At 39.1% G+C, this 13158-nt stretch overlaps 1 long non-coding RNA gene across 2 annotated transcripts; it reads left to right on the top strand.

Moving 5' to 3' along the window:
* Nucleotides 1–1406: 1406 nt before the first annotated feature.
* LOC147349937 (uncharacterized) lies at nt 1407–2916 on the top strand. 2 transcript variants are annotated; one of them, XR_015150188.1, is made up of 3 exons: nt 1407–1470; nt 2390–2460; nt 2603–2916. It is a non-coding gene; the product is annotated as an uncharacterized LOC147349937 (long non-coding RNA). The 2 variants fall into 2 exon arrangements; XR_015150189.1 differs by lacking the exon at nt 1407–1470 and adding an exon at nt 1763–1942.
* The last annotated feature ends 10242 nt before the right edge of the window (nt 2917–13158 follow it).

Here is a 13158-nt window from a genome sequence, read left to right as displayed (position 1 = left end):
CTTGACAAGTTTTTGTGTGTTTTGTAAACTTCTGAAATAAATAAGTCAGAATTCTTTTCAAAGTAACTACTAAGCTTTGTATATCTTCCCCCTACTGTACACATCACCACTCCCTTTCCATCCTCTCATCAGCTTGCAGTGCAGTTCAGTGTGCTACCTCAATATTGTCCAAGGGTTTCCCCAAGGCTGTCTCCTCCTTCCAGCTTTATTATTTTACCAAAATAATGGCAGAAACCTTTATCTGTTGCATTCTGCAACATAAATAAGTCAATGCTCCAAACTACTTCAAAAATAATGAATTCCTCATTTCCTTGTTAATTATTTGAAGGTTGACTTTAATTTTTTTTTTAAGTAAAGGAAAGTATTAGGACTACTGGAAGTGTTAAGGAGAAGGCAGGAAATAACTTCAATATAAAACTGTTAGTGTCACATTTAGGAATGATCTTGAAATATTTTGTCTTTTTTAAAATTAATCAGATGTTGTAAACATAAAAAAAAAGAAAAACTATTTCTTCATCATGTAGACTTTATTTTTTAAGGAGTGGTAATGTTCTTTCAAGGAATGATGCTAAAGCTGAAACTCCAGTACTTTGGCCACCTCATGCGAAGAGTTGACTCATTGGGAAAGACTGATGCTGGGAGGGATTGGGGGCAGGAGGAAAAGGGGACAACAGAGGATGAGATGGCTGGATGGCATCACCGACTCGATGGATGTGAGTTGGAGTGAACTCCGGGAGTTGGTGATGGACAGGGAGGCCTGGCGTGCTGCAATTCATGGGGTCGCAAAGAGTCGGACACTACTGAGGGACTGAACTGAACTGAACTGAACTGAATGTTACAAATTTAAAGAGTAACCAATTAAAAAATTAGGAAGTGATTTTTAGTTCTGTGAGTTGCAAGTTGCACCTTGCAACATCTGAATTTTGGTCTCTTTCTATTCAGTCTATACTTAAGAGATGCATTCATTTAATGTCTTTATTCTTCACTGCATACGTGTTATTGTATTATATAGATCAACATAGATCATACAATTCCAAGTGTTAAATTTAGTCAGTGAGCAGCATGTATTTGTTCAGAATGTCAAGTTCATAACAAAATAGAAGAAAATTTCCTCAGCAATATATATTACTTTTTTTTTTTTTTTTTTTTGGTCAATGATTAATTTCTTAGGAATCAAAACCTCTTAAAAAGGAACATATGTTTCACAGTGGGGTTAAAACTTCTATTTTTGGACTTTTCTTTCGGAGGGGATAAACTTAAGTAATGAGTAATTTCGAATTTTCTTTTTTTCTTGCCTGTGTAGCCAGTTTAGAAAAATAAAACTATTAGAACAAAGTTTCACTCGGAGACGCGCGCTTACGTAGCCCTTCGCGTCCCAGCCTTTAATAACGAGCCCACCGGACCCCACAGCCCGGCGGACGTACGTCATCATCCTGTGCCGCTGGCCCATCCGCGGGGCACTCTGGGAAGGTGAGGTACCTGACTGGGAGGGACAGCCCATGGGCGGTTCCTGTCTGCCCCTCTGGGGCGGTGCGCCTATCCTGCTGTAGTCTGCGTCGCTGCACTGCTCTGTATATCCATCTCCGATTCCTAGGGAAATGAACACGTTTCATAATTGGGCTTTTTTGTTCTGTTGTTATTATGTTCAGAATTTATTTTAAAAAAAATATGAATTCGCATCTGCACGCTTAGAAATGTACCGTAAATAATACCGACTTTAAAAGAGCTCATTTCCTCTTTTTATCCCTTACTTTTCCCCTTTAGTTCTGCATTACAAATGTGGCGAAACGGAAGCTTTGTATTTTATACAGAACGATATGAAAATATTTTGCATTGTTTCTATGGCTACAGAGACGATCTGTGAGCATATTTAGGTGCCTTCCTTTTAAAATATTATTTTGTATTATTTTAATATATTTGCCAAAATGTTTTCTGTATTTCGGTAAGTTTGATGAGTAGGTTCATTCTTCTTTTTTTTATGAGACTCCCTTGTATTAAAAAAAAAAAAAGTGTTGAGAGTTTTCTTCTGAATATGTCACTATCTCTTTCATAAGGAAGTGTTCCTGTTCACATATGGCAGAGACAAGGACTTCTTAAAGCAAACTGCCACAATGCCATTTGCTTTATCTTAAAAGATCATGTAGGTTTTTGCACATCAGTATATGTTAATAGTTTGTTTCACATTCCTGTGGGGATTGAGGAGGGGGGAGTAGGAGACAAAAAGTGAGAGAATGGAGAAAATTCAACTTCATAAAGTTTCCTCTCCCCCGTCTGTATCTCCCCTTTCCAATGAATACAAAGCACATTTTTGCATACTTTCAGATTTATACACTTGTATTTTGAAAAAACCTGATATATTGATTTTTCTCTATGTAACGCTCAACTTCAGCAAAATGAAGCTGAATTTCCCCGGGAGGTTTTGCTACCCCTTTTTCCAGTCACAGTGGTACTTTCGCCTATGTAAGTAGAAATCTTACATATCCCTAGCCTTTCACTCTTTACCCTCCACTTGCCTGCATATTCTGTGTAGTCCACCACCTCCTCTATCTGTTATGGATGCTTAGAAAACGTCTGTTAATCTTAGAAACATTTTTTGTCCTAGGTGTTCATTGAAAGGACTGATGCTGAAGCTGAAACTCCAATACTCTGGCCACCTCATGCGAATAGTTGATTCATTGGAAAAGTCCCTGATGCTGGGAGGGATTGGGGGCAGGAGGAGATAGGGACGACAGAGGATGAGATGGCTGGATGACATCATCGACTCAATGGACATGAGTTTGAGTAAACTCCGGAAGTTGGTGATGGACAAGGAGGCCTGGCGTGCTGTGATTCATGGGGTTGCAAAGAGTTGGACACAACTGAGTGACTGAACTGAAAGCCATTATCATTTCAATTAAAATGTAATTACACAGTTTAGCCTTTTACTCATTTTTGGATATTTGCCCTTTCTTTTTAAACCAGTGGTTAGGCTTGACTCTGTATCTCTCTGGCAAGGCAACGGTTTACCCACTTGAGTGTGCATCAGCAGCACCTGAGAGCTTGTTAAAACAGAGTGCAAACACCCACCCAGATTTTTCTAATTTACTCTGGGGTGGGGACCTGGGGATTTGTATTTCTAATAATTGCCAGGGTTTATCTGAGGACCACACAATAAGAGAAGTACAGTCCAACCAATGAGACTGTGTTTCACTAACTTGGGGTATAGAAAATTACTACAGTGCATCAAATCTGAGGGTGTGGAGCTGAAGCCCAGTTTAATATTGGACTCAGCATGTGAGCCAATTTCTTTTTGCTTGTCCTTATATTTTGGATTGGTGAAAGTGAAAAAGTAGGCTTAAAACTCAACATTCAGAAAACTAAGATCATGGCATCCAGTCGCATCACTTCATGGCAAATAGATGGGGAAACAATGAAAACAGTGAGAGACTTTATTTTGGGGGTTGCAAAATCACTGTAGATGGTGACTGCAGCCATGAAATTAAAAGATGCTTGCTCCTTGGAAGAAAAGCTATGACAAATCTAGACAGCATATTAAAAAGTAGAGACATTACTTTGCAGACAAAGGTCTGTCTAGTCAAAGCTATGGTTTTTCCAAAAGTCATGTATGGTTGTGAGAGTTGGACTGTAAAGAAAGCTGAGCACTAAAGAATTGATGCTTTTGAACTGTGGTGTTGGAGAAGACTCTTGAGAGTCCCTTGGACTGCAAGGAGATCAAACCAGTCCATCCTAAAAGAAATCAGTCCTGAATATTAATTTCAAGGACTGATGCTGAAGCTGAATTTCCAATACTTTGACCACCTGATAACAAAGAACTGACTTACTGGAAAAGACCCTGATGCTAGGAAAGATTGAAGGCAGGAGGAGAAGGGGAAGACAGAGATGGTTGGATGGCATCACTGAGTTGATGGACATGAGCTTGAGCAAACTCCAAGAGTTGGTGATGGACAGGGAAGCCTGGCATGCTGCAGTCCATGGGGTCACAAAGAGTTGGACACTACTGAGTGACTGAACCGATATTTTGAATTAACTGTTCATACTTTACTTTCCTACCAATATTACTCTTCATTACAGCACATAGGTGTGAAAATATACCCTATTTATTTTTATATAGGGGATCTGCCTTTACAAACATCAGTGTCTGCTCCTAAGAGATCTAAACACCTCAACTTTTGTGGTTGAGTACTATAATAGCCTGTAAATATATCCTAAGATCCTAAGCAGGTTTGCTTTCAGCACTAATGGAAAGCACCAGTGTTTGTATTTTTTTCCCCACTATCCACAATTGTATGTTTGCTGATTATTTATGATCTGAAATATATTTCTTCCTCTTAGAAAGCATATATTATGTAAAGATGCATTTTTATACAGAAGAATAAATTATGGCATTTTTATTGGAAAAAAAAATGAGTATGCTTTACACAGTCAAACTTCCTCAAGGCAAGTGGAGGAATTTTAGTCATAAACTCAACTCCAGAGGGCAAGGAGTTGTTCAAGATCCCACAGCATTTTAGTTAAAATTAGGAGTCTGTCTATATCTGTCTCCCTGGCAAGTAAGCACCTATGAAGTATGCTGGACCTTTGTTACTCAAAGTGAGGTTTGTGAATCAACAGCATTGGCATCACCTGGGATCTTGTTAGGCCAGCAGACCTCAGCTCCCACCCCAGGCCTACCACTGAATCACAATCCAAAGGGTAGCAAGCTGTCCTGTGCTCAACAGTCTTAAACTACCCCCCAGATCTCAAGTCTCAAAAGCAGAGTTCAGCCAAGAAAGCATATGGATGGCTAATGTTTTGTAGTTATGTTCTAAGTCAGCAGCTGTTTAAGATTTGTTTTGGAGAGTTACCTAGGTGTGGGACCCTTCCAAGTAGAAAGGGCATGGTATAGAGATATACTATCTTTCCTTTCTACCTCAGGACAGCTTCTGACAAAGCAGAGACAGCCCATGATTTGCCTTTTGGGAACACTCACAAGTTCTAGAAGTGGCATATATCCAAAGATGATTACAGCAACTCAGCTGCACAAGGCTCTTCTGATAGGATCACCTTCATACACAACTAGATCTGACCCAAAACCAATGGAACCAGAACTAGCACTGCAGGTTTGACTTTGTGAAGGATTCTGAAACAGCCAAGTTGAAAAATTGACATTAAGCAGGTGAAATGAGTTTTCCCTGAGGCTTACTTAGGAATCATAAGAAAACAGGTGCATGCTTTTATGTGCTTGAAAAACAGGAGTCTAGAGGAGTTGTAGACCGGCACAGAGATTTTGCTTCAGAGTAAACTGGGAAACATTTTCTGTTTGCACTCAAGAAGAGTCTTCTTATATTAGTCTAAGGGCAACCCAACTGATTATTCAGGTAAAAGAAACTATGATGAAGAATTCTAAAGCGTGGGGTTTAATTGTAATACAGACAGGCAGGATCAGTTTCTTCAAATAATCCTGTAGTTAAGGGGCTCCAGACAGAGAGATGAGATAAACTTCAAGGAAAGAGTTGCCAGGACTTGGTAAACAACATGTTTCTTCAGCCCTGGGCCTGTGATTATGTCAGAACTGAGACTCAGAACCTGCTTCCATTTTCCAGTCCAGCGACCAAGGCTTATAAGAAGGTGGGTACAGTCATTCAGACCAACTCACAGTGGTTCTTTTTGACCTATTAAAACCATTGCACTTTTGATCAGAAACTAGGATTTCTTTGGTTTGAGTACAACAGAGGATGTGAATACAACCAGAATCAGCCAGCATCTATTGAGTACTTGTTCTGTATTCATCACTGTTGTTCTTGCTTTCCATGGAATGTTCCATCTTACAGATAATGAAATGTCATACAGGGAATTGCCTGGTGGTCCATTGGTTGGGACTTTGTGCCCAAGTTGCAGGGGGACCAGGTTTGATCCCTGGTTAACAAATTAAGACCCCCCAAGCCATGTAGCATGGCCAAAAATAAAAAGTCATATAAAGAGCCTAAGTGCCTTTTACAGGCTTATATTTAAATGAAGAAGTAACTTGGCTCTCTTAAACATGCTGGATATCCCTTCCAAATCATGACCTCTGCTTCTAACCGAGATGAATCCTACATGCTGTTCTTTACAATTTTATCCCTTGTGATTACATATTTAAGCCATAGGAAAGCAATTGACATAGTTTTGCCTGCTCTTAACTGTATATATTTTGGTTTTTTTTTTTTTTACTTAATATTATGTTTTCAGTATCCACCCATTTATATGTAACAATAGTTGCTCATTTTCATCTCAAGATAATATTCTATCATTATCCCTCTGTATCTATCACACTATATCTGTATCTAATATCACTCTGTATGTATGTATCTACTTATGAATAGTTGTGTATATAGTAATGTTAAATATGGTATTATATATATATATAAATACATATATCTATATGCCACAATAGATGTGCCTCTTCTATATTATGATGGTTGTTTAAATTGTGTAGTCTTCAGTTTTCACCAACACTGCTGCCGTGAGCATCTAAGTATGGGTATCCTTAGACCTTAGCACTTAAATGTTAAGAGTAGACCAGACTTGCTCACTTAGCTGAACAAGTGAAAACTGACAAATGATGATCGTTAGTCGGTATCTACATGTTCAGCAAGACATTTTAGTGGAGATTGAAGCCCCTGGTTTAGCAGTGGTGGTTTTCTGGCTACTTCAATACAAATCCTATTTATCTCTTTAATAGACTGTGAACACAGTAAGGACAAAATCCATAAGATTATTTTCTTTGGTGATGTAAATATAATTGTGTATGAAAGTTTATACTTAAGTTATTCAGGATGGAAGCAGAAAAGGCCAAAATTTCAACCTCTATTTTTCTTTTCTTTTCACCTATTCCTCTAGGCATATGGTACACATGTTAGTTATTTGTTTATAAAGCACTCTTGGGAGAAAGAAGGTTTACAGTGTGCTATGTAAGTCACAGAAAATGCATCTGTATGCCTACAGGTTTTGTAATTCTTTAATTCTCAAAATTAGATTGTTAACTCCTCTTGTGTACCCTCCACACTTCACCACTTCCACACCCCCTTTCCTCTGCTATCATTACTCTGTGAAGTTTTCCATACTGTACTCTTGGAGTCTTCCTTTCTGTATTAATTTTTTCCAAATAATTTAGAAGGATGTTTGAGAGAGAAGGCAGGGCTAGAAACTGTAATCCAGGTGAAAGTGATGGTCCTCAGAACATGATAAAGCAAATGTGGCAAAATATTTAAAATTAGTTAATCTGGGTAAAGCAGAAGTAGATGTTTTTCTGGAACTCCTTTGTTTTTTCCATGATCCAGTGAATATTGGCAATTTGATCTCTGGTTCCTCTGCCTTTTCTAAATCCAGCTTGAACATCTGGAAGCTCACAGTTCACATATTGTTGAAGCCTGCCTTGGAGAATTTTGAGCATTACTTTGCTAGCCTGTGAGATCAGTGCAATTGTACTGTAGTTTGAGCATTCTTTGAAATTTCCTTTCTTTGGGATTGGAAGGAAAACTGATGTTTTCCAGTCCTGTGGCCACTGCTGAGTATTCCAAATGTGCTGGCATATTGAATGCAGCACTTTCAAAGCACCATCTTTTAGCATTTGAAATAGCTCAACTGGAATTCCATCACCTCCACTAGCTTTGTTTGTAGTGATACTTCCTAAGGCCCACTTGACTTCACATTCCAGGATGTCTGGCTCTAGGTGAGTGGTCACAACATCATGATTATCTTGGTCGTGAAGATCTTTTTTGTATAGTTCTTCTGTGTATTCTTGCCACCTCTTGTAAATATCTTCTGCTTCTGTTAGGTCCATACAATTTCTGTCCTTTATTGTGCCCATCTTTGCATGAAATGTTCCCTTGGTATCTCTAATTTTCTTGAAGAGATCTCTAGTCTTTCCCATTCCATTGTTCTCCTTTATTTCTTTGCATTGATCATTGAGGAAGGCTTTCTTATCTCTCCTTGCTATTCTTTGAAACTCTGCATTCAAATGGGCATATCTTTCCTTTTCTCCTTTGCCTTTCACTTCTCTTCTTTTCAGAGCTGTTTGTAAGGCCTCCTCAGAAAACCATTTTACCTTTTTGCATTTCTTTTTCTTGGGGATGGTCTTGATCACTGCCTCCTGTCCAATGTCATGAACCTCCATCCATAGTTCTTCAGGTACTCTATCAGATCTAATCCCTTTAATTCTATTTGTCACTTCCACTGTATAATCACAAGGGGTTTGATTTAGGTCATACCTAAATGGTCTAGTGGTTTTCCCTACTTTCAATTGAAGTCTGAATTTAGCAATAAGGAGTTCATGATCTGAGCTACAGTCGGCTCCGGGTCCTGTTTTTGCTGACTGTATAGAGCTTCTCCATCTGGCTGCAAAGAATATAATCAATCTGATTTTGGTGTTGACCATCTGGTGATGTCCATGTGTCAAGTCTTCTCTTGTGTTATTGGAAGAGGGTGTTTGCTATGACCAGTGCGTTCTCTTGGCAAAACTCTGTTAGCCTTTGCCCTGCTTCATTCTGTACTCCAAGGCCAAATTTTTCCATTACTCCTGGTATTTCTTGACTTCCCACTTTTGCATTCCAATCATATATAATGAAAACACATCTTTTGGGGGTGTTAGTTCTAAAAGGTCTTGTAGGTGTTCATAGAACTATTCAACTTCAGATTCTTCAGTATTACTGGTTGGGGCATAGCCTTGGATTACTGTCATATTGAATGGTTTGCCTTGGAAAATAACAGAGATCATACTGTCATTTTTGAGATTGCACCCTAGTACTGCATTTCAGATTCTTTTATTGACTATGAGGGCTACTCCATTTCTTCTAAGGGATTCTTGCCCACAGTAGTAGATATAATGGTCATCTGAATTAAATTTGCCCGTTCCAGTCCATTTTAGTATAGTGATGCCTAAAAGGTCAATGTTTACTCTTGCCATCTCTTCTGTGACCCCATCCAGTTTACCTTGATTCATGGACCTAACATTCCATATTCCTATGTCATATTGTTCTTTACAGCATCGGATTTTACTTTCATCACTAGTCACATCCACAACTGGGTGTTGTTTTCAGTTTGACTCTGCCTCTTCATCTTTCTAGAGTTATTTCTCTACTCTTCTCCAGTAGCATATTGGGTCCCTACTGACCTGGAGATTTTGTCTTTCAAAGTCGTATCTTTTTGCCTTTTCATACTGTTCATGGGGGTCTCAAGGCAAGAATATGGAGCTGGTTTGCCATTCCCTTCTCCAGTGGACCACTTTTTTTTTCCAGAACTGTCATGACCCATCCATCTTGGGAGACCCAACATGGCATGGCTCATAATTTCATTGAGTTAGTGCAATCAGTTTGATTAGTTTTCTGTGATTATGGTTTTCATTTTGTCTAGCCTCTTATGGATAAGGATAAGAGACTTATGGAAACTTCCTGATGGGAAAGACTAAGGGGAAACTGGGTCTTGTTCTGATGGGCAGAACCATGCTCAATTCAGTTCAGTTACTCAATCGTGTCTGACTCTTTGTGACCCCATGGGACTACAGCACGCCAGGCCTCCCCATCCATCACCAGTGCCTGGAGTTTACTAAAACTCATTTCCATTGAGTCGGTGATGCCATCCAAGCATCTCATCCTCTGTCGTCCCCTTCTCCTCCCACCTTCAATCTTTCCCAACATCAGGTCTTTTCAAATGAGTCAGTTCTTCACATCAGGTGGCCAAAGTATTGGAGTTTCAGCTTCAGCATCAGTCCTTCCAAAGAATATTCAGGACTGATTTCCTTTAGGATAAACTGGTTGGATCTCCTTGCTGTCCAAGGGACTCTCAAGAGTCTTCTCCAATACCACAGTTCAAAAGCATCAATTCTTTGGCGCTCATGTTTCTTTATAGTCCAACTAACACATCCATACATGACTACTGAAAAAACCATAGCTTTGACTAGATGGACCTCTGTTGGCAAAGTAATGTCTCTGTTTTTAATAAGCTGTCTAGGTTAGTCATAGCTTTTCTTCCAAGAAGCAAGCCTCTTTTAATTTCATGGATGCAGTCACCATCTGCAATGATTTGCGAGCCCCCCAAAATAAAGTTCATCACTGTTTCCACTGTTGGGCCATGCTCAGTAAATTTTTAATCCAATATTTTGTTGATAGGTGGGACTGTATTCCCTCCCTGTTGTTTGGCCTGAGGCTGCACCTACAAATTCTGAATTCATCTCTTGTGGTCTCACTGCTCCTTTCTCCTGGTTCCTGGTGTGCACAAGGTTTTGTTTGTTCCCTCCAAGAGTACATTTCCCCAGTTCTGTAATCAAATCCCACTGGCCTCTAAAGTCAAATTCCCTGGGTGTTCTCAGTCCCTTTGCCAGACCCACAGATTGGGAAATCTGTTATGGGTCCTAAAACTTTCTTAAAAGTGTGAGAATTTCTTTTATATAATTGTTCTGCAGTTTGTGGGCCATCTGCTCAGCAGCTCTATGGTGGGTTATACAGGGTGACCCAGTTCTGCTGCAGGAAAAGCCCCTGTCCCTGTGGCAGGCCACTGCTGATCCATGCCTCCACAGGAGACATTCAAACACTCAAAGGTGAGTCTGGCTCAGTCTCTGTCGGGCCTCTGGATCCTGGAGCACCCGATGTTTTGTTTTATCTCCCCCACCCCACCAGAGTCTCTGGCAGTTATGGGATTTGATTCTAAACATGATTTGGCCACTCCTATCATCTTTTGGGGCTTCTCCTTTGCCCTTGGATGTGGGGTATCATTTTTGGTGGGATCCAACATTCTCCTGTTGATAGTTGTTCAGCCATGAGTTGCAACTTTGGAGTTCTCACAGGAGAAGATGAGTGCATATCCTTCTACTCCACCATCTTGTGAATTTGGCTCACAGTCTATGTGGTTGCAAAGAGTCGGACACGACTGAGCACTTTTGTATTGTGTTGGCCTTTTCCACTATATGTAAATGGTTTTGTTTCTTCTGACTAATCTGAGAGAAGTTTGCAAACATTATACCATATATACTTCTTAAGAACAGGATGTACATTTAGGTTGTGATAATACAGTTGTTAATTCAGGAAATTTAATATTTATGCAATTCTTTAATCTACAGTCTATATTCCAATTACTTCAGTGGTCTCCGTAATTTCCTTTATAGTTTTTGTTTTTTTCTTGTTACAGATCTAATTCAGGACTATAGATCCAATCAAGCTGTCATGCTTGCCATGATTACCAGGATCTTCACAATTAGTTTTGCTTCCACTTTGTTGCTTAGTTTTGTTTTTTGTTTGCTTGTTTATTTGGCTGTGCTGCATGGTTTACAGGATCTTAGTTCTCTGACTGGGGATCAAACCCAGTCCCCTGCAGTAAAAGCACTGAGTCTTAACCATTGTGCCACCAGGAAAGTCCCTGTTTTTGTTCTTCCTTATTTATTTATTTGGCTGTGCCAGGTGTTAGTGGCCTGTTGGCTCTTCCTTGCTGCATGTGGGCTCTTAGTTGTGGTATGTGGGATCTAGCTCCCCGACCAGGGATCACATCTGGCCCCCTGCATTAAGAGCTGGAAGTTTTAACCAATGGACCACCAGGGAAGTCTCTGTTTTTCTTTTTAAATTAGAGAGTTTTATTTACAGAAAAGCCAGAGAAGATTAATACAAGTTTATGAACACATGAAATTAAAAGACACTTACTCCTTGGAAGGAAAATTATGACCAACCTAGACAACATATTGGAGAAGGAAATGGCAACCCACTCCAGTGTTCTTGCCTGGGGAATCCCAGGGACGGGGGAGCCTGGTGGGCTGCCGTCTATGGGGTCGCACAGAGTTGGACACTACTGAAGCGACTTAGTAGCAGCAGCAGCAGCAGACAACATATTAAAAAGCAGAGACATTACTTTGTCAATAAAGGTCTGTCTAGTCAAGGCTACGGTTTTTCCAGTAATCATGTATGGATGTGAGTTGGACTGTAAAGAAAGCTGAGCACCTAAGAATTGATGTTTTTGAACTGTGGTGTTGCAGAAGACTCTTGAGAGTCCCTTGGACTGCAAGGAGATCCAACCAGTCCATTCTAAAGGAAATCAGTCCTGGGTGTTCATTGGAAGGACTGATGTTAAAGCTGAAGCTCCAATACTTTGGCCACCTGATGCAAAGAGCTGACTCATTTGAAAAGACCCTGATGCTGGGAAAGATTGAAGACAGGAGGAGAAGGGGATGACAGAGGATAAAATGGCTGGATGTCATCACTGACTCAATGGACATGGGTTTGGGTAGAATCTGGCAGTTGGTGATGGACAGGGAGGCCTGGCATGCTGCAGTCCATGGAGTCCCAAAGGTCGGACAAGACTGAGCAAGTGAACTATGAACACAATTTTGTTGATAATTAACAGAATCAGAGTAGTTTAATATATAATGTCACTTGGTATATAATACACATTAAAATAGTTTTCATGCTAAATTTATCCATAGTTTTCATGCTAACTTTATCCTTTAGTGTTTTATATTCTATTTTTTTTAACAAACCTTAAGGCAGTATACATGAAAAAGATTTGACAAATACTTTAAAATTGTGCTATCTTTAACATTAGATATTACTTTAATTTTAGAACCATCTTCAAATAAAATGGTCTGTCCATTATAATTTCTATAGAAATGACCTAGGCATCAAATGGAATCAAAATATTTAAAAGAAACTGTCATAAAACTTAAATGGAAAATATTGCATTAGCAATATCATAAAGCAACAAAGAATTTTAAAAGAATATTGCATAAAGTAAGGTACATTCAAAGTTTTGCAATGATTAGGTCTATAATATTTTTACTTTCATTCTTGTTCATACAGTTTAAAACAACAAAGCACTGAATTGAAAGAATCATATTAAAATTAATATGGTTACAGCATATATCATTTTAAGATTAATAAAAGATAGACTAAGTGTGTTGATTTCATGTTCTTTATTCAAGTAGTCCTCAGTGTTTCTATTATTTCTTCATAACAAACAGGATTCTTTAAGTACTATGTGAATAAAGGCCATCTTTTTACTGATGGAAGAATTCTAATCTTAGTTGGGCTGAATCTTCTAGATGTCTTAGCTTGTTATAAGGTGGCCAAAGGTAATCACTAATTTTGACATATGGATCATGTGGGACATCTAATAATCTTTTTATATGAATTGCCAACATTTCATGTTAGTGCTATCAATTAT

The sequence above is a fragment of the Bos grunniens genome, chromosome 21 (genome assembly GCF_055505025.1).
Source record: "Bos grunniens cultivar Pamir isolate PY7600 chromosome 21, Bosgru_T2T1.0, whole genome shotgun sequence".
NCBI classification, from domain to species: domain Eukaryota; kingdom Metazoa; phylum Chordata; class Mammalia; order Artiodactyla; family Bovidae; genus Bos; species Bos grunniens.
The sequence above is the reverse complement of the archived record's forward strand: the minus strand, read 5'-3'. Positions and strand labels throughout refer to the sequence as shown.